Source organism: Pleurodeles waltl, chromosome 5, assembly GCF_031143425.1.
Source record: "Pleurodeles waltl isolate 20211129_DDA chromosome 5, aPleWal1.hap1.20221129, whole genome shotgun sequence".
Taxonomy (NCBI): Eukaryota; Metazoa; Chordata; class Amphibia; order Caudata; family Salamandridae; genus Pleurodeles; species Pleurodeles waltl.
Window position 1 is genome coordinate 1465139141 of NC_090444.1, and position 27677 is coordinate 1465166817.

The following is a 27677-nucleotide window of genomic DNA, read 5'->3' on the forward strand; positions in this document are numbered from 1 at the left end:
AAAATAGTGGGGTGGTGGCTACCAACCGGCATGGGAATGGTTATGCCCTCACCCCAAATGAAGGGGCTAACAGTCTTTCAGCTCTCCCCCTCAAACTAAAAAATCTTATCCCAATGGTAAGCAAGAGGACATTTGATTATTTTGGTTTTACATTTGGGTCATGAGAGCTTGTCTAATTCTCAAAATGGTCCCCCTTGGAATGGTGAGGGCTGCACTTTTTGGACTTTGGGATGCTGCCATGTAGAAAAATCTATAAGACCTAGACACATCTGAAAAACAAACATCTGGGTGAGTCCAGGGCGATGTGCTTCACATGCATTTTCTTACACACAATGCCCTGCAAACCTCCAACTTTGCTTGAAGTCATACATTTTTCACACATTTTTGTGATGAAACTTTCCGGAATCTGCATAAATCCACAAACTTCCTGCCATCCAACATACCGATAAAAATTCTACCCCACTTGTCAGCCTAACCATAAAAATGTTTTTGTCCAAACTGCCCATTTGGACCCACTTCGTTTGTACCTTAATTTTGACATGCTTTTGACTTTTGCCTTTCACAGGCACTTGGCCCACCTACCCAAGTGATGTATCATTTTTATCAGGAGACTGAGGGGAACATTGGGAGGTAGGAAATTTGCGTCAGTTCGGTGAGCCCAAAGTGTGGGAACATTTTTATTTTGTAGCTAAATTTGAGGTTTGCTGAGGGTTCTGGGTAAGAAAACACTGGGGGATACACGCAAGTCACACCTCCCTGGACTCCATCGGGTGTCTAGTATTCAGAAATGTCTGGGTTTGGTAGGTTTCCCTAGATGGCTGCTGTGCACAGAACCAAAAACGTAGGTGCCCCCGCAAAAACAAGTAGCTTTGTACTTGATAATTTTGATGTGTCCACGTAGTGTTTTGGGGCATTTCCTGTTGTGGGCACTAGGCCTACCCACACAAGTGAGGTACCATTTGTATTGAGACAGCTTGGGGGAATGCTGGGCAGAAGGAAAGTTGTGGGTCCTTTCAGATTTCAGAACTTTCTTTCACTAAAATGTTAGGAAAAAGTGTTTGTTTGCCAAATTCTGAGGTTTGCTAAGGATTCTGGGTAACAGAACCTGGTGAGAGTGCCACAAGTTACCACATCATGGGTTCCCCTAGGTGTCTAGTTTGAAAAAATGCACAGGTTTGGTAGGTTTTCCTAGGTGCCGGATGAGCTAGAGACCAAAATCCACAGCTAGGAACTTTCCAAAAAACATGTCAGTGTCAATGTAAAAATGTTATGTGTCTATGTTGTGTTTTGGGGCGTTTCCTGTCGCGGGGACTAAGTCACGGTATGCACGTCTCTTACCGCTGTAGGCTGCAGTACTTGGAAGGACTCCTGCTTTCTTACTAGTTCTAGATTGGCCATAAGAGCAACCCATTCTAATAGCCATGGTGCTGCTGACTAGAAAAACGCCAAGGCAGACCGTACCCTCCAGAAGGAGTCCAAGAGGAAATACCCATTGTAATGGGAAAAACCTCTATCACAGGAACTCCTGAAAAAGAGGAAAAAAACAATAAAAAAGCCAAAAATAGAAGTCAAATCCACAGGGAAAAATAAGCAGGAGCGAGAAGAAAATTGGATTCTGGAGCAAGGATTACCTCCAAGACAGAAGAGTTTGCAATGCAAGGAAGGAAGGAACTGCAGTGCTTATATACCATAAAACAGGAAGTGACAAAACAGGAAGAACGTACAACACCATCTTGGATTGGGAAAAGCCACATAGAAATGAATGAGAAAAACAATTAGAAAAGGAAAAGGAACAAGGCATGATGGGAAAACAACCACCACAGAAGAAGACGATATGGAGAGCCAAGAAGAAAGAAGACATGAGAAAGAAGAAAAGAAGTAAAAAGAAGTAAAGAAAAAGGACCCAAGTAACGTAAGTGGGGCAGAAAAAATCAGGGAGGCTGCCAAGTGCGAACCGGAGCACAAAATGTGCCTCGCGGGCCGCACCCTGGCACAAAACACAAAGAAAGTGCAGGAAAACAGGCTGCGGTAGTTCCGGCATCCTGAAGCATGGCTGCCAGCCTAACCACGGCTCGAAAAAGGGATTTAGTTGTAGTCTGCGGCGTCAAAGTAGGCCCCCTCCCCGAGGCCCCAGGCTTGTCCGGAAAAAGAGAGAAAAAATTGCAAATCAAACGGGGTGCATGGACTGAAAAAGCATCTTCCCATGAACATTCACTGAGGGGATAACCTTTCCAGTGAATCAGGAATTGTAGCTTGTTCCGAAACATGCGGGAATCACTGATCTCCTGTACCTCATATTCAGGATGGCCATACAAAAAAAGAGGAGCAGGACGTTGAAAACGCCTCTGATAAGGATCAGGAACAAAAGGCTTGAGTTGCGAGACATGAAAAACTGGATGAAGCTTCCAAGTCTGAGGTACACGTAGCCGAACATCAAATGGATTCAATAATTGGAGTATCCGAAAAGGTTCATAAAAGCATGGTGTGAATTTGTTTTGAGAAAAACAAAAAGGCAGAAATCTGGAAGAAAGCCATATTTTGTCTCCAGGCTGGTAAGAAGGTGGAGCCTGACATCGGCTGTCAGCTCTCCTTTTCATAGTTTGTTTAGAAGCCAAAAGAGTGGTACAAATCAGGTCCTGAATATAGCGGAGTTGCCAAGCAAATGAGGTGACCACAGAAAATGAAGGTAGCGTACGAGGTACTGTTGGGAAGGACTTGGGATGAAAGCCGTAGGTGCCAAAAAAAAGGTGTTGATCCTGTTGCACTGTGCACTGTGTTATTATGGAAAAACTCAGCTAAAGAAAGGAAGTCGGACCAGTTGCTTTGTGTGGCACATATTGGGGTCCACAATCTGAAATGATTACTTGTGGAAGGCCAGGTAAACGAAATATATTTTGCATGAAAATGGCTCATTTCTTTAGCTGTAGGCAATTTCTTTAAGGTTGTGAAATGCACCATCTTGGTAAATGAATCAACAGTTACCATAATGACATCATTCCCTGAAGAAGACGGTCAAAGAACATATGAAATCTGTAGACAGGGTGTGACATGGAACAGAGGGAACAGGCAAAGGCATCAATATTCCTGCTGGCTTGGTCCGAGGTGTCTTGGTTTGAGCACATATAGAGCATGATGTTACGTAGGATTCGGCATCGGTTTTAAGTGTAGGCCACCAAAAAGAACGTAGGAGCAACTTTTGTGACTTCTTGATTCCGTGATGTCCAGTCACGGGGAATCATGGCACATCTGTAAAGCCTCAGTCTGTATTTTCTTGTTCGGCAAAAATAGAGAGTTTTGATGATAGAAGTATTTTGGATTCTTTTGTAATTGAGGACTCAAGATATTCCATTCTTCAAGTGGAAGATATTGGTATTCTATCTTAACACAATCAAAAAAGGACTGGGCAACTCCAATGATTTGACTGGGTTCTATTACCTTTGGTGAGGAAGTGTTAGCACTTTCTGGATAGCGACGAGATAATGCATCAGCTATTAGGTTCTGAGATCCAGGAATATAGGTCACTACAAAATCATATTGGCTGAAAGAGAAAGCCCATCTTGCCTGCTGGCTATTCAACACTGAAAATTCTGGAGACATTGTAAATTTCAGTGATCAATTCTTGCTTCGAACGGTTCTTTGGTCACCATTAGGAAATGTCGCCACTCTTTACAGGCATCTTTGAGAGCAAGTAATCTCTTTTCTAATACAGAATAATTGCATTCAGTTTCTGTCAATATGTGGGGTCATGGTTTTCTTGATTCTGAAGTAAGACTGCAGTAATAGCACTCTTGGAGGCATCAGTGACCACTATAAACTTCTTAATTGTATCCAGGTGCCATAAGATAGGACCTTGGGTAAAGGCTTGTTTCAGATTTTGAAAGTCCATCTCTGCACTTTCAGTCCAAACAAATCACTTCTTCAGGTTTTCTCCTTTGATGCTCTGAAAGATGAAACTTTGTTGATGGGCAAAGTCTTGTGTGAATTGCCGATAGAAGTTGAAGAGACCAGGAAACATTGGTTCTCCTTAATGAAAAAGGGAGCTGGCCAATCCAAAATGGCTTATACCTTGTCTGGATCCATATCTATTCCAGTCTGATTGATGCAGAACCCAAGATACTGTACTTCTGCCTTGCTAAATTCACATTTTTCAGGTTTGTGGTATAGCTGATTCTTTCTGAGTCTTTCCAAAACCTGAAGTACATGTGCAGTGTGTTGTTCAGGTATGCAAGAATATACTAGAATCTCATCCAGATATATCACTACACTGTGATTCAATAAATCACAAAACACGGAGTCCATGAATCGTTGGAATATTGAGGGTGCATTTGCTAAACCAAAAGGCAAGACTCGGAATTCATAATGGCCAAATGGAGTACAAAAAGCTGCTTTCCATTCATCTCCTTCCTTGACACGTAAGAGATGATAGGTACCCCTCAGGTCCAATTTTGTAAACCTCTTGGCACCTTGGACTGTGTGAAGTATATTCCTAATAAGGGGTAAGGGATATTGATCCTTGACTGTTATCTTGTTCAATCCACGAAAGTCAAGACATGGACGCAGATATTTTGATTTCTTTGGAACAAAAAAAAGAGGAGCCCCAGCAGGAGATGAAGAGGGGGTGATTAAACCATTCTGTTGATTATAATCTAGGTATTCTTTAAGTACCTTCTTTTCTTGTTCAGTCAATGAGTACATCAGTCCAAAGGGAGCCACCTCTCCCGGAATCAAAGGAATGGTGCAGTCATGGACCCAATGAGGAGGTAAAATGGGTTTGCTAGGCTTCTGGAATACATCACAGTATTCTTGATAACCACTTGGTACTCCCTGTATCATGTTAATTGAGCAGCTTGTATATTTGGAAGGAAGGATTAAACCTTTAGGTGACCAATAGGAGTTTGCGGAGTAACAGTTCTGTTGGCAAAACTGTGATGATACAGATATTGTTCTTGTTTTCCAATTATTATATGGGTTGTGCTGAGTCAGCCAGAGAATTCCTAATATCATGGTATGATTAGGAGAGGATATTAGATCAAAGATAATGTGTTCCTGATGTTTTCCAAAACGCAGACAGAGGGTGGGTGCAGTATCCACCACTGGTCCTGAGGGTAGCAGGGAACCATCTAATGTGTGGACTGCTTGCTCCACAATCCAATAATGCAAATACCTCTTCTTCTTGATTATGGGAACACTGTAGGGTAATGGACAGAGTAAACAGAGCTGTGGTAATCCCTTTGGAGGAACATATCCAAGGGAAGTCTACTCCTCCCATCCCCTTCCTCCTCACAGGGGGTGGGTGCTAGCATTCCCCATAGGTCTGAAAGTACGGACAGTACACATCCGGATCAACTGTCCAGCCTTGCCACAATAAAGACAAAGGCCCTTTCATCACCTATCTTCTCTTTCTATTTCAGATGAGGGACCATAAACTAGGTCTATCTGCATGGGTTCTTCTTCTGTAGACTTATTTTCCTTAGGATGGACTTCATCAGAACGACGGGCTGTGGAACAGGGTATCCCTGACTGATACTGCAATTGAGTCTTTTGCCTTTCCAACTTACGTTCCCACAACCGATACTCAATGTTTAATGCTTAATCCATCAGTTCTTTCAGGGATTCTAATTGAGTAAAATGCACCCAATTCATCCTTTATTTCTTCTCGCAGTCCGCGATGAAATAGGGTTACAAAAGTGTGATCCACCCAAGTGGACTCAGCGGCTAACTGTTTAAATTGGGTTATGTGTTGCAATACATCCTGATTGCCCTGTGCTATATCACATAATTCTTATTCAGCAGCAGCCTCCAGCCCAGGTTGTTCAAACATCTGTTTAAAGAGCTCAATGAAAACAGGATAATTGGATAATACCAGATCCTCAGTAGATACCAAGGTGGTCGCCCAAGCTAGAGCGGGGCCAGACAAGGCATTGATCAAATAACCCCCCTCAGCTTTGTCAGATGAAATATGGAAGGTTCGAAAGGCAAAGAAGACTGTCAAAGAAACAAAAATTCCCTTATTTATGAGGATCTCCAGAACATCGTAGTGTTGAAGTAGACACAGGAGGTATATCCATTGATCGAAAAATCAAGGCTGACCGTAGTGTGGTATTCTCAGCGCAAAGTTGTTGTAATTCTTGGTCTTGTTGTTGCAGAGTATGAACCATGGATTGTGCATTCTCTATGACATCTTCATGTGGTCCCTCCATGGTTGTGACGCAAAGCTGGTTCTTTTGCTGTTGCAATCTGTGACAGTCTGCACGTCTCTTACCGCTGTAGGCTGCAGTACTTGGAAGGACACCTGGTTTCTTACTGGTACTGGACTGGCTAAGATAAGGGCGACTCCTTCTAGTACCCACAGTGCTGCTGACTAGAAAAACGCCAAGGTAGACCGTACCCTCAAGAAGGAGTCCCAGAGGAAAACCCCACATAATGGGAAAAACCTCTATTGCAGGAAATCCTGAAAAAGAGGAAAAAACAATGAAAAAGGCAAAAATAGAAGTCAAATCCACAGTGAAAAATAAGCAAGAGTGAGAAAAAAATTGGATACAGGAGCGACGATCACCACCAAGATGGAAGTGTTTGCAACACAAGGAAGGAGGGAATTGCAGTGCTTATACATCATAAAACAGGAGGTGACAAAACAGGAAGAACGTACACCACCATCTTGGATTGGGAAAAGCCATATAGAAATGAGTGAAAAAAAGAAAACAAGTAGAAAAGGAAAAGGAACCAGGCATGCTGGTTAGACAACCACCACAGAAGAAGACAATATGGAGAACCAAGATAAAAAAGGACATGAAGAAGGAAGAAAAGGGAGAAAAAAGAAGAAAAGAAAAAGGACCCAAGTAAGGTAAGTGAGAAAGGGAAAAGTCAGGGAGGCTGCCAGGGGCCACAGTGCGAACCGGAGCACAAAATGTGCCTACTGAGCCACACCGCAGCACAAAACGCCAAGACAGTGCCAGAAAAGGGGCTGTGGCAGTTATGGCATTTCTAAACGCAAACTGCTGGCCTAACCGCAACCCAAAAAAGGGACGCCGCAGTAGTCTGCAACGTCACACACTAGGCCTACCAACATGAGTGAGGTACCATTTGTATCAGGAGACTTGCAGGAATGTTGGGTGGAAGGAAACTTGTGGCTCCTCTCAGATTCCAGAACTTTCTATCACCAAAATATGAAGAAAAAGTGTTTTTTTGCCAAAACTTTAGATTTGCAAAGGATTCTTGGTAACAGAATCTGGTGCGAACCCCACAAATCACACCATTCTAAATTTCCATAGATGTCTAGTTTTAAAAAATGTATAGGTTTGCTAGGTGTCCCTAGGTGCCAGCTGAGCTAGAGGCCAAAATCCTCAGCTGGGCACTTTGCAAAAAAAGGTCCGTTTTCTTTGGAAAAATGTGATGTGTCAACATTGTGTTTTGGGGCATTTCCTGTCACAGGCACTAGGACTACCCACGCAACTGAGGTACAATTTTTATCAGGAGACTTGGGGGAATGCTGGGTAGAATGAAACGTGTGGCTCCTTTCAGATTCTGGAACTTTCTATCACCGAAATGTGAGGAAAAAGTGTTTTTTTGCCAAATTTTGAGGTTTGCATAGGATTCTGGGTAATAGAACCTGGTGAGAGCCCAACAAGTCACCCCATCCTGGATTCCCCTAGGTGTCTAGTTTTGAAAAATGCACAGGTTTGGTAAGTTCCCTAGCTGCCGGCTGAGCTAGAGGCAAAAATCCACAGCTAGGCACTTTCCAAAAAACACGTCAGATTTCAATGTAAAAACGTGATGTTTCCATGTTGTGTTTCCTGTTGCTGGCACTAGGCCTACCCACGCAAGTGAGGTATAATTTTATCGGGAGACTTGGGGGAACACATATTAGCAGAACAAGTGTTATTGCCCCTTGTCTTTCTCTACATTTTTCCCTTCCGAATGTGAGACAGAGTGTAAAAAATACATCTATTTGAGAAATGCCTTGTAATTCACATGCTAGTATGGGGACCCCGGAATTAAGAGATGTGCAAATAACCATTGCTTCTCAACAACTTATCTTGTGCCCATTTTTGAACTACAAAGGTTTGCTTGATACCTATTTTTCATTCTTTATATTTCACCAAATTGTTGTATACTCGGTATACAATGAAAACCCATTGCAATGTGCAGCTCCTTTATTGGCTGTGGATACATAGGGTTCTTGATTAACCTACAAGCCCTATATATTCCCCGCAACCAGCAGAGTCCAGCAGAAGTAATGGTACATTGATTTAAAAAATCTGCCATAGATGAAAAAAGTTATAGATCAAAACGTGGTCAGAAATGGCTCTTTTTTTCACCTCAATTTCAATATTTGTTATTTTAGCTTTTACTTTCAGTAGGAAAACCTTGAAGGATCTACACAAATGACCCCTTGATAAATGAAAAATGTTGTCTACTTTTCAGAAATGTTTAGCTGTCCGGCACCCAGCACTGGTTTTACGCCTATTTCTGTCACTAACTGGAAGGGCGCTCAAAGCACAAAAATAGTAAAAATGGGGCTTGTCCATGTAAAATGCCAAAATTGTGTTGAAAAATGTGTTTTTCTGATTCACGTCTGCTTGTTTCTGAAAGCTGGGAAGATGGTGGTTTTAGTATTGCAAATTCTTTGTTAATGCCATTTTCAGGGGAAAAAAACAAAATCTTTCTTCTGCAGCCCTTTTATCCCATTTTGTTTTTAAATTTTAGCTGAATTTTGGCTAATTTCTTGGTCTCTTCCACGGGAACCCACAAACTCTGGGTACCTCTAGAATCCCTAGGATGTTGGAAAAAAGGACGCATATTTGGCGTGGGTAGCTTATGTGGACAAAAAGTTATGAGGGCCTAAGCGCGGAGTGCCCCAAATAGCCAAAAAAAGGCTTGGCACAGAAGAGGGACAAAGCCTGGCAGCAAAGGGGTAAAATACGTAAACAAATATCTTGAGAAATTAGTAATTCCGAAATGCTACACCTAGTTATGTTTTCCCATCATCAACATCTCGATTAAATTCAAAATAATTAGTAAAGCAAGAACCTATAGTTGGAGTGTGCTAGTGGCATATGTTTAACATGTTCATCACTGATTCCACCTGAGAGCAATGTGTACACTAGTAATACATATTACTAATATCATGTCAGCTAATTGATTGCTTATGAACATATTTTTATATATGCCATGGTGCCCGGTTTTGCTAAATTAAGTTAATTGCTTGACAGGAACAGTCCACACATCTACATGCACACGTGGCCCCTCTCGTCACAACACAGTGTGTTTGTGGCATACATTTAATATGTTAATCTCTGGTTCCATCTGAGAGCAATGTGTACCCTAGTTATGCATTTCACTAATATCATGTCAGTCAATTGTTTGCTAATAAGCATATATTTTACATATGCCCTGGTTCCCAGCTGTGCAAAACAAACCTAATTGTTTGACAAGCAGTCACGGCTCGCAGTGCATAAAAGGGGCGGAGCAGGTGTGGCGCGTCTTGGAGGGGAATGGGAGCAGGGGTAGAGGGTGAGCGGGGGTACATTAAATTAAAAAGAAAATTTACCTTATCCACTGACCCGCGCCGCTCCTTTCAGCACAGGCTCCCAGCCTGCCCTGCGCCAATCCTGAAGCTCCTCAAAGCAGCATCAGGATTGTCTGGGAACTCCCAGCCAGGGCGCTCCCAGGCAAACTGGGAGCTTGAGCAGGCCATCTACAGCCCGGCAACATGGTTGGCGGGCTGGAAACAGCCTACTGTGCATGTGTGTTTGGCCTGCCAAAGACGGCTGGCCAAACAACATGTACTTTGAGTGGGAGTGCTGAGCACTTCCCCCAGTGCACGTCACCTCGTGGCTGCTTGCGGGGGGGGAAGACGCTCCTTCGCCCTTATGGAGAAGCCGCCCATGTTGCCAAGATTAGCCCACCATGTACATGTGCACGCGACCCCTCTCATCACAGCACAGATTCTGAAAGTTCTCTTTAGAATACTGAATCATTCATGGGCGTTTTTTGTGACATATAAAGCCGTCCATAACATCCACATGTGTCTGATACGTGATCTTTATTCTTATTATAGCGCACAACTCGTTGGCAGGGGGATATTAGCTCATTCCTGGCATGGAGACATCAACTCGTTCACATTAACTTGAAGGTGATGTCTGCTGGCTGTACATGTCTCTTCCATTTTTGGAAACACAGATATAGGACCTCCCTTGGAATTAACAAAGTGCTCCACTGCACTTAAGCATGTTGTGTCAAGACACGTATACAGTTGCTTCACTGCCACTTTGTGTTACAATTTTGTATTTTCAGCAATATTTTATTTGATCTGTTTAAGTGAGAAACAATTGTTGATATCTGTAAATCTTGCCTCGAATGGCGCATTATTGGGCAAATGAGGTAGTCCATAATTCCAGTGCTCCTGTATTTTGGTCAGAGTTTTGAAGGAACCATTGCAAACCCCACTTAGGGGCTTATTTACTTGCCCCTTGTGCCACTGGAGCGTCACTTTTTACGAGGCTCCGGTGGCGCTGTGCCCTACCCCATATTTACAAGGCGGTGTTAAGTCACTTTATGTGGCTTAATGCTGCCCGGTAAATAGTGCCCTCGATATAGTTTTCTGTGGCAAAAGGGCGTTCAATGGGTGTTGCTGTGAGCGTACCAATGCACGCCCATTGCTTTTTGAAACTGCCCATGATTTAGGAGAATTTGTAAACCTGTGGCAGTGCAAAAAACTAATACTCCCCCAGGGGTGGCGTTAGAATGGCACAATGAGGAGAAATACTTTTATTTCTCCTCGTGTTTTTTCTCTTTCTTTATGTGCTGCTTAGGGCCTTATTTACTAGGAAATAGCACAGCTCGGTGCTGTATGCAACTTTGCTGCACCGAGCTATGTCAATTCCAGGACACAAGGAAGTGCCCTATTTACAAGAATATGGTGCATTCCTGTGTTCTTCCCTGGGCTAAATCAGCTTCCTAGTGCCAACGCAGGCACCCTTGCGCTATGGTGCAAGGCTGCCTCTGTTACAGGGATGATTGTTTTTGTGCAGGAAGGGACACCTTCTTGCACAAAAACAATCAATAATGTGATTTGCTCCTTCTATGTGTCCTACAAAATGCAGCACACATAGAGAGAGCAGAAAATTAGAAGTAATAAAAGTTGTTTCTTCTTGTAGTGCCACTCTAACACCATCCCTGGAGTGGTGTTAGTATTTGGCGCTGCCTCAGGATTACAATTTCTCTGAGGTAACTTCATTAAAGATGAAGAAGAGATTCTTCATGAAACAGAAATTGCTTCTTACAACGTCTTTATTCTCCAAGTTGTAGATATATAGAAAACTCCAGCCACACCTCCAAGTTGCTCCTTCAGCCTTCAACTGTCCTTACAACATTCTAGATCATCCAATACTTAGAGCAGCATGGGGGGAGCAGAACATACCAAGTAATCCATTTACAATAAATACAATTTAAAATAGAACAGCAAATACACAGCAAAACAACTAGAAATACAAATAATATAACTAAAGAGAGAGAGAGATACTACATTCTCCTAAAACCAGGGCAATGTAAAAAAACAATTGGTGTAACGTGGGTACCCCATAGCATCACCAACTGCACACCCCTATGCTGCAGAAAACTGCCTCGGGGGGCCATATTTACAAGGGTGCTTTAGGCCACACAAAGTGCCTAGTAAATATGGTTCAGGGCGCATCGCCACCAGAGCTTCATAAAAAGTGACGCTCTGGTGGCACAAGGGGCTTGTAAATAAGCCCCTAAGTTTCCCATACTTCTAAGGTTGGTAAAATAGGTGCCAGCGCTGCATTTGATAATACTGTCAAAAAAAGCATGATTAGGCTCTGTTGGGTTTAAATGCTAAAAATATTTTTATTGATTTGTTTCTCTGAGTCCCACATACCCCTGTCCAATTTTCTGGTTCACTGGAGACTCTGGTTTCACCTTTTTCTACATTGCATTTGCAATGACTTCACCTGCACCAAACGATCACCTTCTCTCCCTTTGGATTCTGAATTGTTCGCTGTCCCTCTGTCTTTTCTGTTCAGTGTGCTTCCCGGCCGACCACCCATCCATTTCAGTACCAGCCCCACTCCTCTAATGCCATTGTGCAAATAAAGCAGTCATATTGAATCTGCTTCCCTACTGGCGTTAACCTTCACATGGATGGTGGGGGCTACTGAATGGCTAGCAATAATGTCTGTACCACTAACTACCTGGAAGCTCAAATTTAAGGCTATCATAAAGCGTTACACATAGCTAGGCCTACACTCAACACACATACAGGAAGGGTTATGTGAGTGGTGTAGTCTTGTGTGTGACTGTGGGTACATACCTGGAGGAATAATGACTGGTTCTTCGCTGTTGTCCTTTGTAGGCACCGTCTGCTGGGACATATGAGAAGATGGCAGAATCCTCTGGTGTACCGACCGCTGGTGGACCTGTTGACAATGGAAGAGCGACATGTCATCGTAACCTACCGGTTTGACCGTGCCACAATCCAAGAACTATGTACCCAGTTGGAGCCAGACCTGATGTCACCAATCCGCCATCCGACTGGAATCCCCCCTGACGTGCAGGTGCTGTCAGTACTCCATTTCCTTGCAAGTGGGTCTTTTCAGACAACAGTGGCCATGGCATCAGGGATGTCCCAGCCTATGTTTTCCAACGTGTTGTCCAGAGTGTTGTCTGCCCTGCTGAAACACGTAAGGAGATACATTGTTTTCCCTGAGGTGGAGGATTTGGCTACAGTGAAAGGTGACTTATATGCCCTTGGACATATCCCCAACTTCATAGGTGCTATTGATGGTACCCATGTAGCTCTGGTCCCCCCCCCAGAGGAGGGAACAGGTGTACAGGAACCGGAAGAGTTATCATTCCATGAATGTACAGATGGTCTGTTTGGCAGACCAGTACATCTCCCAGGTAAATGCTATGTTCCCTGGCTCAGTGCATGACGCCTACATCCTGCGGAATAGCAGCATCCCTGATATGATGGGTCAACTCCAGAGGCACCGTGTATGGCTATTGGGGGACTCTGGTTACCCCAACCTGTCCTGGCTATTGACCCCAGTGAGGAATCCCAGGACCAGGGCAGAGGAACGGTATAATGAGGCCCATGGGCGGACTAGGAGGGTGATCGAACGCACCTGCGGCCTCCTGAAGGCCAGGTTCAGGTGCCTCCATATGACAGGTGGATCCCTATTCTACTCACCGAAGAAGGTGTGCAACATCATCATCGCCTGCTCCATGCTCCATAATTTGGCTTTGCGACGCCAGGTGCCTTTTCTGCAGGAGGATCATCCAGATGACGGTGTTGTAGCAGCTGTGGAGCCTGTGGACAGTGATGAGTATGAAGCTGATGAAGAAGACAACGACTACAGGGAGTCAGTCATACAGCAATATTTCCAATGAGACACAGGTGAGAACATTTTCATTTTTAGCATTACATTAACTTTCACACGTCTACCTCTATCCTGTTTTTCGATTTAAGTCAACATTCGGTAACTGAGTTGTACCCTCCCATTACGGTTTCACAGGTGTGGTTACCTACGTGTCAACTGCTTGCATCCTTCAAGGGCTTGTGATGTGCGACATAGGTATGTTAGCTTTAGAATGGTACACCCATTATGACACTGTCATTGATAATACATTTTTACTAAATCACAGACTGACTCCAGATTGTTTTGTGTTTCAAGGGTGTTTAATGAAGTGCTCAGAAATGGGAGGGGGTTGTAAAATGAGGATGGGTGATGGTGGAGGAATGTCCATGGCAGAGTCCAGTCTATTAGTCTCACAGGTGCACTGCCCATCTGGGCATAGGAAGAGGAGCTGGGGCAGTTTAAGTCTGGACAGGGTAACAAAGTGGGACAGTGCGAGGACAATCAGGGTGGTGTCATTTCCTGGCGGGGGTCTTGCCATCTTGCTCTGTCCTGTTCCTGGATCTCAGGGACCACTTGCGTGGTGGTTGTCCGTCTGCAGGGGGTGGGGTGCTGGTGTGGTGGTCCTGTGGCGGGCATCCTGTCCACTAGCGCCGGCGGAGGTGGTGGGCATTTCATCGTCCTGGCTAGTGTCAGGGGCCCCTTGGAGTGCCACGGTGTCCCTCAAGGTCTGCTGTATGTCCGTCAGCACCCCTACGATGGTGCCCAGGGTGGAGCTGATGGTCCTGAGCTCCTCCCTGAACCCCAAATACAGTTCGTCCTGCAGGCGCAGGGTCTCCTGCAACTTGTCCAGAACCGTCGCCATCGTCTCCTGGGAGTGGTGGTATGCTCCCATGATGGAGGAGAGGGCCTCGTGGAGAGTGGGTTCCCTTGGCCTGTCTGCCCCCTGTCGCACAGCAGCCCTCCCAGTTCCCCTGGGTTCCTTTGCCTCCGTCCCCTGGACTGTGTGCCCACTACCACTGCCCCCAGGTCCCTGTTGTTGTTGGGGTGGTGGGTTACCCTGGGTGCACTGTAGTGGTGGACACACCGCTGATTGACCTGTCCTGGGTAGGGAGGTTTGGGCCCGCTGGGTGGGTGCTGTGCTGGTGTTACCAGAGGGTGGAAGATCGGTGTTGGGCTGTGCCTGTGCAAGGGGATCCGACTGTCCCGAGGCCCCGATGGTCCAGGCTGGTCATCAGGATCCAGTAGGGCAGAGCTGCTCTCGTCACTGTGGGCCTCTTCTGGGGGTGGAGTGGTGTTGTCTGGACCCTCTGGTGTGGTGACGGTCCTTCGGGTTCCTGCAGGGGCATAAGAGCATGATTATTGCATGTGTGTGTGTAATGGTGTGCAATGGGTGGGTGCTTGGTGTACCCCAGTGCATGCATTCCTGTGTGTGAGTTTGTGTGGTGATGGTTGGGGTGGTGTACTGGGTATGTGCAGTTGGCATGCTTTAGTGAGGGGTGTCCATGCTTAGTTGTGTCATGCAGGGCTTGGTGTTGGGATGGGTGGTTTGTGTCATGGGTACATTAGTGAGGAGTTGAAGTGATAGGGGAGGGGGTGAGGGAGGGGGTGTGTGATAGCATGCAGGTAGGGTGGGGGATATGATAGTTAAGAATTGACTTACCAGTGTCCCATCCTCCACCGACTCCTGCGAGGCCCTCAGGATGCAAGATGGTCAAGACTTGCTCCTCACATGTTGTTAGTTGTGGGGGAGAAGGTGGGGGTCTGCCGCCAGTCCGCTGTACCGCGATGTTGTGCCTGGAGACCGTTGAACGCACCTTCCCCCGTAGGTCGTTCCACCTCTTTCTGATGTCCTCCCTATTTCTTGGGTGCTGTCCCACTGCGTTCACCCTGTCCACTATTCTGCGCCATAACTCCATCTTCCTGATGTGTGCTGTACCTGTGAGCCAAATAGCTGTGGCTCTACCCGGACGATTTCCTCCACCATGACCCTGAGCTCCTCCTCGGAGAAGCGGGGGTGTCTTTGGCGTGCCATGGGGTGGAGTGGGTGATGTGTGGGGTGGTGTATGTGGTGATGAGTGTGGTGAGTGTAGTGGTGTGCGGTGTTTTGTGCGTGGATGTTGTGTGGGTGATGGTGTTGTGTGCCTCTGTGTAGTGGGGTTGTCTATTCTGTGCTCTCTCTCTGTCGCCTTCGTGTCTAATTTTTGGTCGTAGGGGTTTGTGGGTGATGTGGGTGTATGTTTTATATTGTGTTTGGTGTGTGGGAGTGTTGTTTGTATGTGTATCAGGTGTGTGTATTTTGAATTGTCCAATGTGGCGGTGTTTTGGAGATGTGTGTGTATTTTGAGCGCGGCGGTGTGTACCGCCAATGGAATACCGCGGTTGAAAGACTGCTGCGTGGATTCGTGGGTCGTAATAGCATGGGCGTGTTTCTGTTGGCGTGGAGGTGGAGGATTTGTTTCAGCCAGTTTATCACTGACCTTTGGTGTGGCGGTGTTGTGTGGGTGTCTGAATTTCGGCGGATTCCAAGATGTGTGTCATAATAGCTGTGGCGGAATGCCGCGGCGGCGGCGGTGTATTGGCGATCTTCTGCACAGCGGTAAGCGCCTTTTACTGCCAATGTTGTAATGACCCCCTTAGGCACCAGGGAATGGTGTGTGTGTGTTTTGTTTGAGGGGGGCAGCACCTTGGGCAAGGGTCACTCCCCCTGGGCGCACATTACTGTTGGCCAGAAAGCTTAGCAGAAACCAAGGAAGAATTATTTTCAAAAAAAGAAGGTGGAGGTATGGCTATGCCCCCACCCCAAACAAATGGGGACAAAGTTGTTCTGCCCACTGGTGGGCAGATGGGGCAATTACCTCTGATCCACTCCCCAGGGGGGGCAGAACGCCTGTCAGATGCCAGGGAATTTTAAAACAATAAAAAATAGTGGGGTGGTGGCTACCAACCGGCATGGGAATGGTTATGCCCTCACCCCAAATGAAGGGGCTAACAGTCTTTCAGCTCTCCCCCTCAAACTAAAAAATCTTATCCCAATGGTAAGCAAGAGGACTTTTGATTATTTTGGTTTTACATTTGGGTCATGAGAGCTTGTCTAATTCTCAAAATGGTCCCCCTTGGAATGGTGAGGGCTGCACTTTTTGGACTTTGGGATGCTGCCATGTAGAAAAATCTATAAGACCTAGACACATCTGAAAAACAAACATCTGGGTGAGTCCAGGGCGATGTGCTTCACATGCATTTTCTTACCCACAATGCCCTGCAAACCTCCAACTTTGCTTGAAGTCATACATTTTTCGCACATTTTTGTGATGAAACTTTCCGGAATCTGCATAAATCCACAAACTTCTTGCCATCCAGCATACCGATAAAAATTCTACCCCACTTGTCAGCCTAACCATAAAAATGTTTTTGTCCAAACTGCCCATTTGGACCCACTTCGTTTCTACCTTAATTTTGACATGCTTTTGACTTTTGCCTTTCACAGGCACTTGGCCCACCTACCCAAGTGATGTATCATTTTTATCAGGAGACTGAGGGGAACATTGGGAGGTAGGAAATTTGCGTCAGTTCGGTGAGCCCAAAGTGTGGGAACATTTTTATTTTGTAGCTAAATTTGAGGTTTGCTGAGGGTTCTGGGTAAGAAAACACTGGGGGATACACACAAGTCACACCTCCCTGGACTCCATCGGGTGTCTAGTATTCAGAAATGTCTGGGTTTGGTAGGTTTCCCTAGATGGCTGCTGTGCACAGAACCAAAAACGTAGGTGCCCCCGCAAAAACAAGTAGCTTTGTATTTGATAATTTTGATGTGTCCACGTAGTGTTTTGGGGCATTTCCTGTTGTGGGCACTAGGCCTACCCACACAAGTGAGGTACCATTTGTATTGAGACAGCTTGGGGGAATGCTGGGCAGAAGGAAAGTTGTGGGTCCTTTCAGATTTCAGAACTTTCTTTCACTAAAATGTTAGGAAAAAGTGTTTGTTTGCCAAATTCTGAGGTTTGCTAAGGATTCTGGGTAACAGAACCTGGTGAGAGTGCCACAAGTTACCACATCATGGGTTCCCCTAGGTGTCTAGTTTGAAAAAATGCACAGGTTTGGTAGGTTTTCCTAGGTGCCGGATGAGCTAGAGACCAAAATCCACAGCTAGGAACTTTCCAAAAAACATGTCAGTGTCAATGTAAAAATGTTATGTGTCTATGTTGTGTTTTGGGGCGTTTCCTGTCGCGGGGACTAAGTCACGGTATGCACGTCTCTTACCGCTGTAGGCTGCAGTACTTGGAAGGACTCCTGCTTTCTTACTAGTTCTAGATTGGCCATAAGAGCAACCCATTCTAATAGCCATGGTGCTGCTGACTAGAAAAACGCCAAGGCAGACCGTACCCTCCAGAAGGAGTCCAAGAGGAAATACCCATTGTAATGGGAAAAACCTCTATCACAGGAACTCCTGAAAAAGAGGAAAAAAACAATAAAAAAGCCAAAAATAGAAGTCAAATCCACAGGGAAAAATAAGCAGGAGCGAGAAGAAAATTGGATTCTGGAGCAAGGATTACCACCAAGACAGAAGAGTTTGCAATGCAAGGAAGGAAGGAACTGCAGTGCTTATATACCATAAAACAGGAAGTGACAAAACAGGAAGAACGTACAACACCATCTTGGATTGGGAAAAGCCACATAGAAATGAATGAGAAAAACAATTAGAAAAGGAAAAGGAACAAGGCATGATGGGAAAACAACCACCACAGAAGAAGACGATATGGAGAGCCAAGAAGAAAGAAGACATGAGAAAGAAGAAAAGAAGTAAAAAGAAGTAAAGAAAAAGGACCCAAGTAACGTAAGTGGGGCAGAAAAAATCAGGGAGGCTGCCAAGTGCGAACCGGAGCACAAAATGTGCCTCGCGGACCGCACCCTGGCACAAAACACAAAGAAAGAGCAGGAAAACAGGCTGCGGTAGTTCCGGCATCCTGAAGCATGGCTGCCAGCCTAACCACGGCTCGAAAAAGGGATTTAGTTGTAGTCTGCGGCGTCAAAGTAGGCCCCCTCCCCGAGGCCCCAGGCTTGTCCGGAAAAAGAGAGAAAAAATTGCAAATCAAACGGGGTGCATGGACTGAAAAAGCATCTTCCCATGAACATTCACTGAGGGGATAACCTTTCCAGTGAATCAGGAATTGTAGCTTGTTCCGAAACATGCGGGAATCACTGATCTCCTGTACCTCATATTCAGGATGGCCATACAAAAAAAGAGGAGCAGGACGTTGAAAACGCCTCTGATAAGGATCAGGAACAAAAGGCTTGAGTTGCGAGACATGAAAAACTGGATGAAGCTTCCAAGTCTGAGGTACACGTAGCCGAACATCAAATGGATTCAATAATTGGAGTATCCGAAAAGGTTCATAAAAGCATGGTGTGAATTTGTTTTGAGAAAAACAAAAAGGCAGAAATCTGGAAGAAAGCCATATTTTGTCTCCAGGCTGGTAAGAAGGTGGAGCCTGACATCGGCTGTCAGCTCTCCTTTTCATAGTTTGTTTAGAAGCCAAAAGAGTGGTACAAATCAGGTCCTGAATATAGCGGAGTTGCCAAGCAAATGAGGTGACCACAGAAAATGAAGGTAGCGTACGAGGTACTGTTGGGAAGGACTTGGGATGAAAGCCGTAGGTGCCAAAAAAAAGGTGTTGATCCTGTTGCACTGTGCACTGTGTTATTATGGAAAAACTCAGCTAAAGAAAGGAAGTCGGACCAGTTGCTTTGTGTGGCACATATTGGGGTCCACAATCTGAAATGATTACTTGTGGAAGGCCAGGTAAACAAAATATATTTTGCATGAAAATGGCTCATTTCTTTAGCTGTAGGCAATTTCTTTAAGGTTGTGAAATGCACCATCTTGGTAAATGAATCAACAGTTACCATAATGACATCATTCCCTGAAGAAGACGGTCAAAGAACATATGAAATCTGTAGACAGGGTGTGACATGGAACAGAGGGAACAGGCAAAGGCATCAATATTCCTGCTGGCTTGGTCCGAGGTGTCTTGGTTTGAGCACATATAGAGCATGATGTTACGTAGGATTCGGCATCGGTTTTAAGTGTAGGCCACCAAAAAGAACGTAGGAGCAACTTTTGTGACTTCTTGATTCCGTGATGTCCAGTCACGGGGAATCATGGCACATCTGTAAAGCCTCAGTCTGTATTTTCTTGTTCGGCAAAAATAGAGAGTTTTGATGATAGAAGTATTTTGGATTCTTTTGTAATTGAGGACTCAAGATATTCCATTCTTCAAGTGGAAGATATTGGTATTCTATCTTAACACAATCAAAAAAGGACTGGGCAACTCCAATGATTTGACTGGGTTCTATTACCTTTGGTGAGGAAGTGTTAGCACTTTCTGGATAGCGACGAGATAATGCATCAGCTATTAGGTTCTGAGATCCAGGAATATAGGTCACTACAAAATCATATTGGCTGAAAGAGAAAGCCCATCTTGCCTGCTGGCTATTCAACACTGAAAATTCTGGAGACATTGTAAATTTCAGTGATCAATTCTTGCTTCGAACGGTTCTTTGGTCACCATTAGGAAATGTCGCCACTCTTTACAGGCATCTTTGAGAGCAAGTAATCTCTTTTCTAATACAGAATAATTGCATTCAGTTTCTGTCAATATGTGGGGTCATGGTTTTCTTGATTCTGAAGTAAGACTGCAGTAATAGCACTCTTGGAGGCATCAGTGACCACTATAAACTTCTTAATTGTATCCAGGTGCCATAAGATAGGACCTTGGGTAAAGGCTTGTTTCAGATTTTGAAAGTCCATCTCTGCACTTTCAGTCCAAACAAATCACTTCTTCAGGTTTTCTCCTTTGATGCTCTGAAAGATGAAACTTTGTTGATGGGCAAAGTCTTGTGTGAATTGCCGATAGAAGTTGAAGAGACCAGGAAACATTGGTTCTCCTTAATGAAAAAGGGAGCTGGCCAATCCAAAATGGCTTATACCTTGTCTGGATCCATATCTATTCCAGTCTGATTGATGCAGAACCCAAGATACTGTACTTCTGCCTTGCTAAATTCACATTTTTCAGGTTTGTGGTATAGCTGATTCTTTCTGAGTCTTTCCAAAACCTGAAGTACATGTGCAGTGTGTTGTTCAGGTATGCAAGAATATACTAGAATCTCATCCAGATATATCACTACACTGTGATTCAATAAATCACAAAACACGGAGTCCATGAATCGTTGGAATATTGAGGGTGCATTTGCTAAACCAAAAGGCATGACTCGGAATTCATAATGGCCAAATGGAGTACAAAAAGCTGCTTTCCATTCATCTCCTTCCTTGACACGTAAGAGATGATAGGTACCCCTCAGGTCCAATTTTGTAAACCTCTTGGCACCTTGGACTGTGTGAAGTATATTCCTAATAAGGGGTAAGGGATATTGATCCTTGACTGTTATCTTGTTCAATCCACGAAAGTCAAGACATGGACGCAGATATTTTGATTTCTTTGGAACAAAAAAAAGAGGAGCCCCAGCAGGAGATGAAGAGGGGGTGATTAAACCATTCTGTTGATTATAATCTAGGTATTCTTTAAGTACCTTCTTTTCTTGTTCAGTCAATGAGTACATCAGTCCAAAGGGAGCCACCTCTCCCGGAATCAAAGGAATGGTGCAGTCATGGACCCAATGAGGAGGTAAAATGGGTTTGCTAGGCTTCTGGAATACATCACAGTATTCTTGATAACCACTTGGTACTCCCTGTATCATGTTAATTGAGCAGCTTGTATATTTGGAAGGAAGGATTAAACCTTTAGGTGACCAATAGGAGTTTGCGGAGTAACAGTTCTGTTGGCAAAACTGTGATGATACAGATATTGTTCTTGTTTTCCAATTATTATATGGGTTGTGCTGAGTCAGCCAGAGAATTCCTAATATCATGGTATGATTAGGAGAGGATATTAGATCAAAGATAATGTGTTCCTGATGTTTTCCAAAACGCAGACAGAGGGTGGGTGCAGTATCCACCACTGGTCCTGAGGGTAGCAGGGAACCATCTAATGTGTGGACTGCTTGCTCCACAATCCAATAATGCAAATACCTCTTCTTCTTGATTATGGGAACACTGTAGGGTAATGGACAGAGTAAACAGAGCTGTGGTAATCCCTTTGGAGGAACATATCCAAGGTAAGTCTACTCCTCCCATCCCCTTCCTCCTCACAGGGGGTGGGTGCTAGCATTCCCCATAGGTCTGAAAGTACGGACAGTACACATCCGGATCAACTGTCCAGCCTTGCCACAATAAAGACAAAGGCCCTTTCATCACCTATCTTCTCTTTCTATTTCAGATGAGGGACCATAAACTAGGTCTATCTGCATGGGTTCTTCTTCTGTAGACTTATTTTCCTTAGGATGGACTTCATCAGAACGACGGGCTGTGGAACAGGGTATCCCTGACTGATACTGCAATTGAGTCTTTTGCCTTTCCAACTAACGTTCCCACAACCGATACTCAATGTTTAATGCTTAATCCATCAGTTCTTTCAGGGATTCTAATTGAGTAAAATGCACCCAATTCATCCTTTATTTCTTCTCGCAGTCCGCGATGAAATAGGGTTACAAAAGTGTGATCCACCCAAGTGGACTCAGCGGCTAACTGTTTAAATTGGGTTATGTGTTGCAATACATCCTGATTGCCCTGTGCTATATCACATAATTCTTATTCAGCAGCAGCCTCCAGCCCAGGTTGTTCAAACATCTGTTTAAAGAGCTCAATGAAAACAGGATAATTGGATAATACCAGATCCTCAGTAGATACCAAGGTGGTCGCCCAAGCTAGAGCGGGGCCAGACAAGGCATTGATCAAATAACCCCCCTCAGCTTTGTCAGATGAAATATGGAAGGTTCGAAAGGCAAAGAAGACTGTCAAAGAAACAAAAATTCCCTTATTTATGAGGATCTCCAGAACATCGTAGTGTTGAAGTAGACACAGGAGGTATATCCATTGATCGAAAAATCAAGGCTGACCGTAGTGTGGTATTCTCAGCGCAAAGTTGTTGTAATTCTTGGTCTTGTTGTTGCAGAGTATGAACCATGGATTGTGCATTCTCTATGACATCTTCATGTGGTCCCTCCATGGTTGTGACGCAAAGCTGGTTCTTTTGCTGTTGCAATCTGTGACAGTCTGCACGTCTCTTACCGCTGTAGGCTGCAGTACTTGGAAGGACACCTGGTTTCTTACTGGTACTGGACTGGCTAAGATAAGGGCGACTCCTTCTAGTACCCACAGTGCTGCTGACTAGAAAAACGCCAAGGTAGACCGTACCCTCAAGAAGGAGTCCCAGAGGAAAACCCCACATAATGGGAAAAACCTCTATTGCAGGAAATCCTGAAAAAGAGGAAAAAACAATGAAAAAGGCAAAAATAGAAGTCAAATCCACAGTGAAAAATAAGCAAGAGTGAGAAAAAAATTGGATACAGGAGCGACGATCACCACCAAGATGGAAGTGTTTGCAACACAAGGAAGGAGGGAATTGCAGTGCTTATACATCATAAAACAGGAGGTGACAAAACAGGAAGAACGTACACCACCATCTCTGGATTGGGAAAAGCCATATAGAAATGAGTGAAAAAAAAAAAACAAGTAGAAAAGGAAAAGGAACCAGGCATGCTGGTTAGACAACCACCACAGAAGAAGACAATATGGAGACCCAAGATAAAAAAAGACATGAAGAAGGAAGAAAAGGGAGAAAAAAGAAGAAAAGAAAAAGGACCCAAGTAAGGTAAGTGAGAAAGGGAAAAGTCAGGGAGGCTGCCAGGGGCCACAGTGCGAACCGGAGCACAAAATGTGCCTACTGAGCCACACCGCAGCACAAAACGCCAAGACAGTGCCAGAAAAGGGGCTGTGGCAGTTATGGCATTTCTAAACGCAAACTGCTGGCCTAACCGCAACCCAAAAAAGGGACGCCGCAGTAGTCTGCAACGTCACACACTAGGCCTACCAACATGAGTGAGGTACCATTTGTATCAGGAGACTTGCAGGAATGTTGGGTGGAAGGAAACTTGTGGCTCCTCTCAGATTCCAGAACTTTCTATCACCAAAATATGAAGAAAAAGTGTTTTTTTGCCAAAACTTTAGATTTGCAAAGGATTCTTGGTAACAGAATCTGGTGCGAACCCCACAAATCACACCATTCTAAATTTCCCTAGATGTCTAGTTTTCAAAAATGTATAGGTTTGCTAGGTGTCCCTAGGTGCCAGCTGAGCTAGAGGCCAAAATCCTCAGCTGGGCACTTTGCAAAAAAAGGTCCGTTTTCTTTGGAAAAATGTGATGTGTCAACATTGTGTTTTGGGGCATTTCCTGTCACAGGCACTAGGACTACCCACGCAACTGAGGTACAATTTTTATCAGGAGACTTGGGGGAATGCTGGGTAGAATGAAACGTGTGGCTCCTTTCAGATTCTGGAACTTTCTATCACCGAAATGTGAGGAAAAAGTGTTTTTTTGCCAAATTTTGAGGTTTGCATAGGATTCTGGGTAATAGAACCTGGTGACAGCCCCACAAGTCACCCCATCCTGGATTCCCCTAGGTGTCTAGTTTTGAAAAATGCACAGGTTTGGTAAGTTCCCCTAGCTGCCGGCTGAGCTAGAGGCAAAAATCCACAGCTAGGCACTTTCCAAAAAACACGTCAGATTTCAATGTAAAAACGTGATGTTTCCATGTTGTGTTTCCTGTTGCTGGCACTAGGCCTACCCACGCAAGTGAGGTATAATTTTATCGGGAGACTTGGGGGAACACATATTAGCAGAACAAGTGTTATTGCCCCTTGTCTTTCTCTACATTTTTCCCTTCCGAATGTGAGACAGAGTGTAAAAAATACATCTATTTGAGAAATGCCTTGTAATTCACATGCTAGTATGGGGACCCCGGAATTAAGAGATGTGCAAATAACCACTGCTTCTCAACAACTTATCTTGTGCCCATTTTTGAACTACAAAGGTTTGCTTGATACCTATTTTTCATTCTTTATATTTCACCAAATTGTTGTATACTCGGTATACAATGAAAACCCATTGCAATGTGCAGCTCCTTTATTGGCTGTGGATACATAGGGTTCTTGATTAACCTACAAGCCCTATATATTCCCCGCAACCAGCAGAGTCCAGCAGAAGTAATGGTACATTGATTTAAAAAATCTGCCATAGATGAAAAAAGTTATAGATCAAAACGTGGTCAGAAATGGCTCTTTTTTTCACCTCAATTTCAATATTTGTTATTTTAGCTTTTACTTTCAGTAGGAAAACCTTGAAGGATCTACACAAATGACCCCTTGATAAATTAAAAATGTTGTCTACTTTTCAGAAATGTTTAGCTGTCCGGCACCCAGCACTGGTTTTACGCCTATTTCTGTCACTAACTGGAAGGGCGCTCAAAGCACAAAAATAGTAAAAATGGGGCTTGTCCATGTAAAATGCCAAAATTGTGTTGAAAAATGTGTTTTTCTGATTCACGTCTGCTTGTTTCTGAAAGCTGGGAAGATGGTGGTTTTAGTATTGCAAATTCTTTGTTAATGCCATTTTCAGGGGAAAAAAACAAAATCTTTCTTCTGCAGCCCTTTTATCCCATTTTGTTTTTAAATTTTAGCTGAATGTTGGCTAATTTCTTGGTCTCTTCCACGGGAACCCACAAACTCTGGGTACCTCTAGAATCCCTAGGATGTTGGAAAAAAGGACGCATATTTGGCGTGGGTAGCTTATGTGGACAAAAAGTTATGAGGGCCTAAGCGCGGAGTGCCCCAAATAGCCAAAAAAAGGCTTGGCACAGAAGAGGGACAAAGCCTGGCAGCAAAGGGGTAAAATACGTAAACAAATATCTTGAGAAATTAGTAATTCCGAAATGCTACACCTAGTTATGTTTTCCCATCATCAACATCTCGATTAAATTCAAAATAATTGGTAAAGCAAGAACCTATAGTTGGAGTGTGCTAGTGGCATATGTTTAACATGTTCATCACTGATTCCACCTGAGAGCAATGTGTACACTAGTAATACATATTACTAATATCATGTCAGCTAATTGATTGCTTATGAACATATTTTTATATATGCCATGGTGCCCGGTTTTGCTAAATTAAGTTAATTGCTTGACAGGAACAGTCCACACATCTACATGCACACGTGGCCCCTCTCGTCACAACACAGTGTGTTTGTGGCATACATTTAATATGTTAATCTCTGGTTCCATCTGAGAGCAATGTGTACCCTAGTTATGCATTTCACTAATATCATGTCAGTCAATTGTTTGCTAATAAGCATATATTTTACATATGCCCTGGTTCCCAGCTGTGCAAAACAAACCTAATTGTTTGACAAGCAGTCACGGCTCGCAGTGCATAAAAGGGGCGGAGCAGGTGTGGCGCGTCTTGGAGGGGAATGGGAGCAGGGGTAGAGGGTGAGCGGGGGTACATTAAATTAAAAAGAAAATTTACCTTATCCACTGACCCGCGCCGCTCCTTTCAGCACAGGCTCCCAGCCTGCCCTGCGCCAATCCTGAAGCTCCTCAAAGCAGCATCAGGATTGTCTGGGAACTCCCAGCCAGGGCGCTCCCAGGCAAACTGGGAGCTTGAGCAGGCCATCTACAGCCCGGCAACATGGTTGGCGGGCTGGAAACAGCCTACTGTGCATGTGTGTTTGGCCTGCCAAAGACGGCTGGCCAAACAACATGTACTTTGAGTGGGAGTGCTGAGCACTTCCCCCAGTGCACGTCACCTCGTGGCTGCTTGCGGGGGGGAAGACGCTCCTTCACCCTTATGGAGAAGCCGCCCATGTTGCCAAGATTAGCCCACCATGTACATGTGCACGCGACCCCTCTCATCACAGCACAGATTCTGAAAGTTCTCTTTAGAATACTGAATCATTCATGGGCGTTTTTTGTGACATATAAAGCCGTCCATAACATCCACATGTGTCTGATACGTGATCTTTATTCTTATTATAGCGCACAACTCGTTGGCAGGGGGATATTAGCTCATTCCTGGCATGGAGACATCAACTCGTTCACATTAACTCGAAGGTGATGTCTGCTGGCTGTACATGTCTCTTCCATTTTTGGAAACACAGATATAGGACCTCCCTTGGAATTAACAAAGTGCTCCACTGCACTTAAGCATGTTGTGTCAAGACACGTATACACTTGCTTCACTGCCACTTTGTGTTACAATTTTGTATTTTCAGCAATATTTTATTTGATCTGTTTAAGTGAGAAACAATTGTTGATATCTGTAAATCTTGCCTCGAATGGCGCATTATTGGGCAAATGAGGTAGTCCATAATTCCAGTGCTCCTGTATTTTGGTCAGAGTTTTGAAGGAACCATTGCAATCCCCACTTAGGGGCTTATTTACATGCCCCTTGTGCCACTGGAGCGTCACTTTTTACGAGGCTCCGGTGGCGCTGTGCCCTACCCCATATTTACAAGGCGGTGTTAAGTCACTTTATGTGGCTTAATGCTGCCCGGTAAATAGTGCCCTCGATATAGTTTTCTGTGGCAAAAGGGCGTTCAATGGGTGTTGCTGTGAGCGTACCAATGCACGCCCATTGCTTTTTGAAACTGCCCATGATTTAGGAGAATTTGTAAACCTGTGGCAGTGCAAAAAACGAATGCTCCCCCAGGGGTGGCGTTAGAATGGCACAATGAGGAGAAATACTTTTATTTCTCCTCGTGTTTTTTCTCTTTCTTTGTGTGCTGCTTAGGGCCTTATTTACTAGGAAATAGCACAGCTCGGTGCTGTATGCAACTTTGCTGCACCGAGCTATGTCAATTCCAGGACACAAGGAAGTGCCCTATTTACAAGAATATGGTGCATTCCTGTGTTCTTCCCTGGGCTAAATCAGCTTCCTAGTGCCAACGCAGGCACCCTTGCGCTATGGTGCAAGGCTGCCTCTGTTACAGGGATGATTGTTTTTGTGCAGGAAGGGACACCTTCTTGCACAAAAACAATCAATAATGTGATTTGCTCCTTCTATGTGTCCTACAAAATGCAGCACACATAGAGAGAGCAGAAAATTAGAAGTAATAAAAGTTGTTTCTTCTTGTAGTGCCACTCTAACACCATCCCTGGAGTGGTGTTAGTATTTGGCGCTGCCTCAGGATTACAATTTCTCTGAGGTAACTTCATTAAAGATGAAGAAGAGATTCTTCATGAAACAGAAATTGCTTCTTACAACGTCTTTATTCTCCAAGTTGTAGATATATAGAAAACTCCAGCCACACCTCCAAGTTGCTCCTTCAGCCTTCAACTGTCCTTACAACATTCT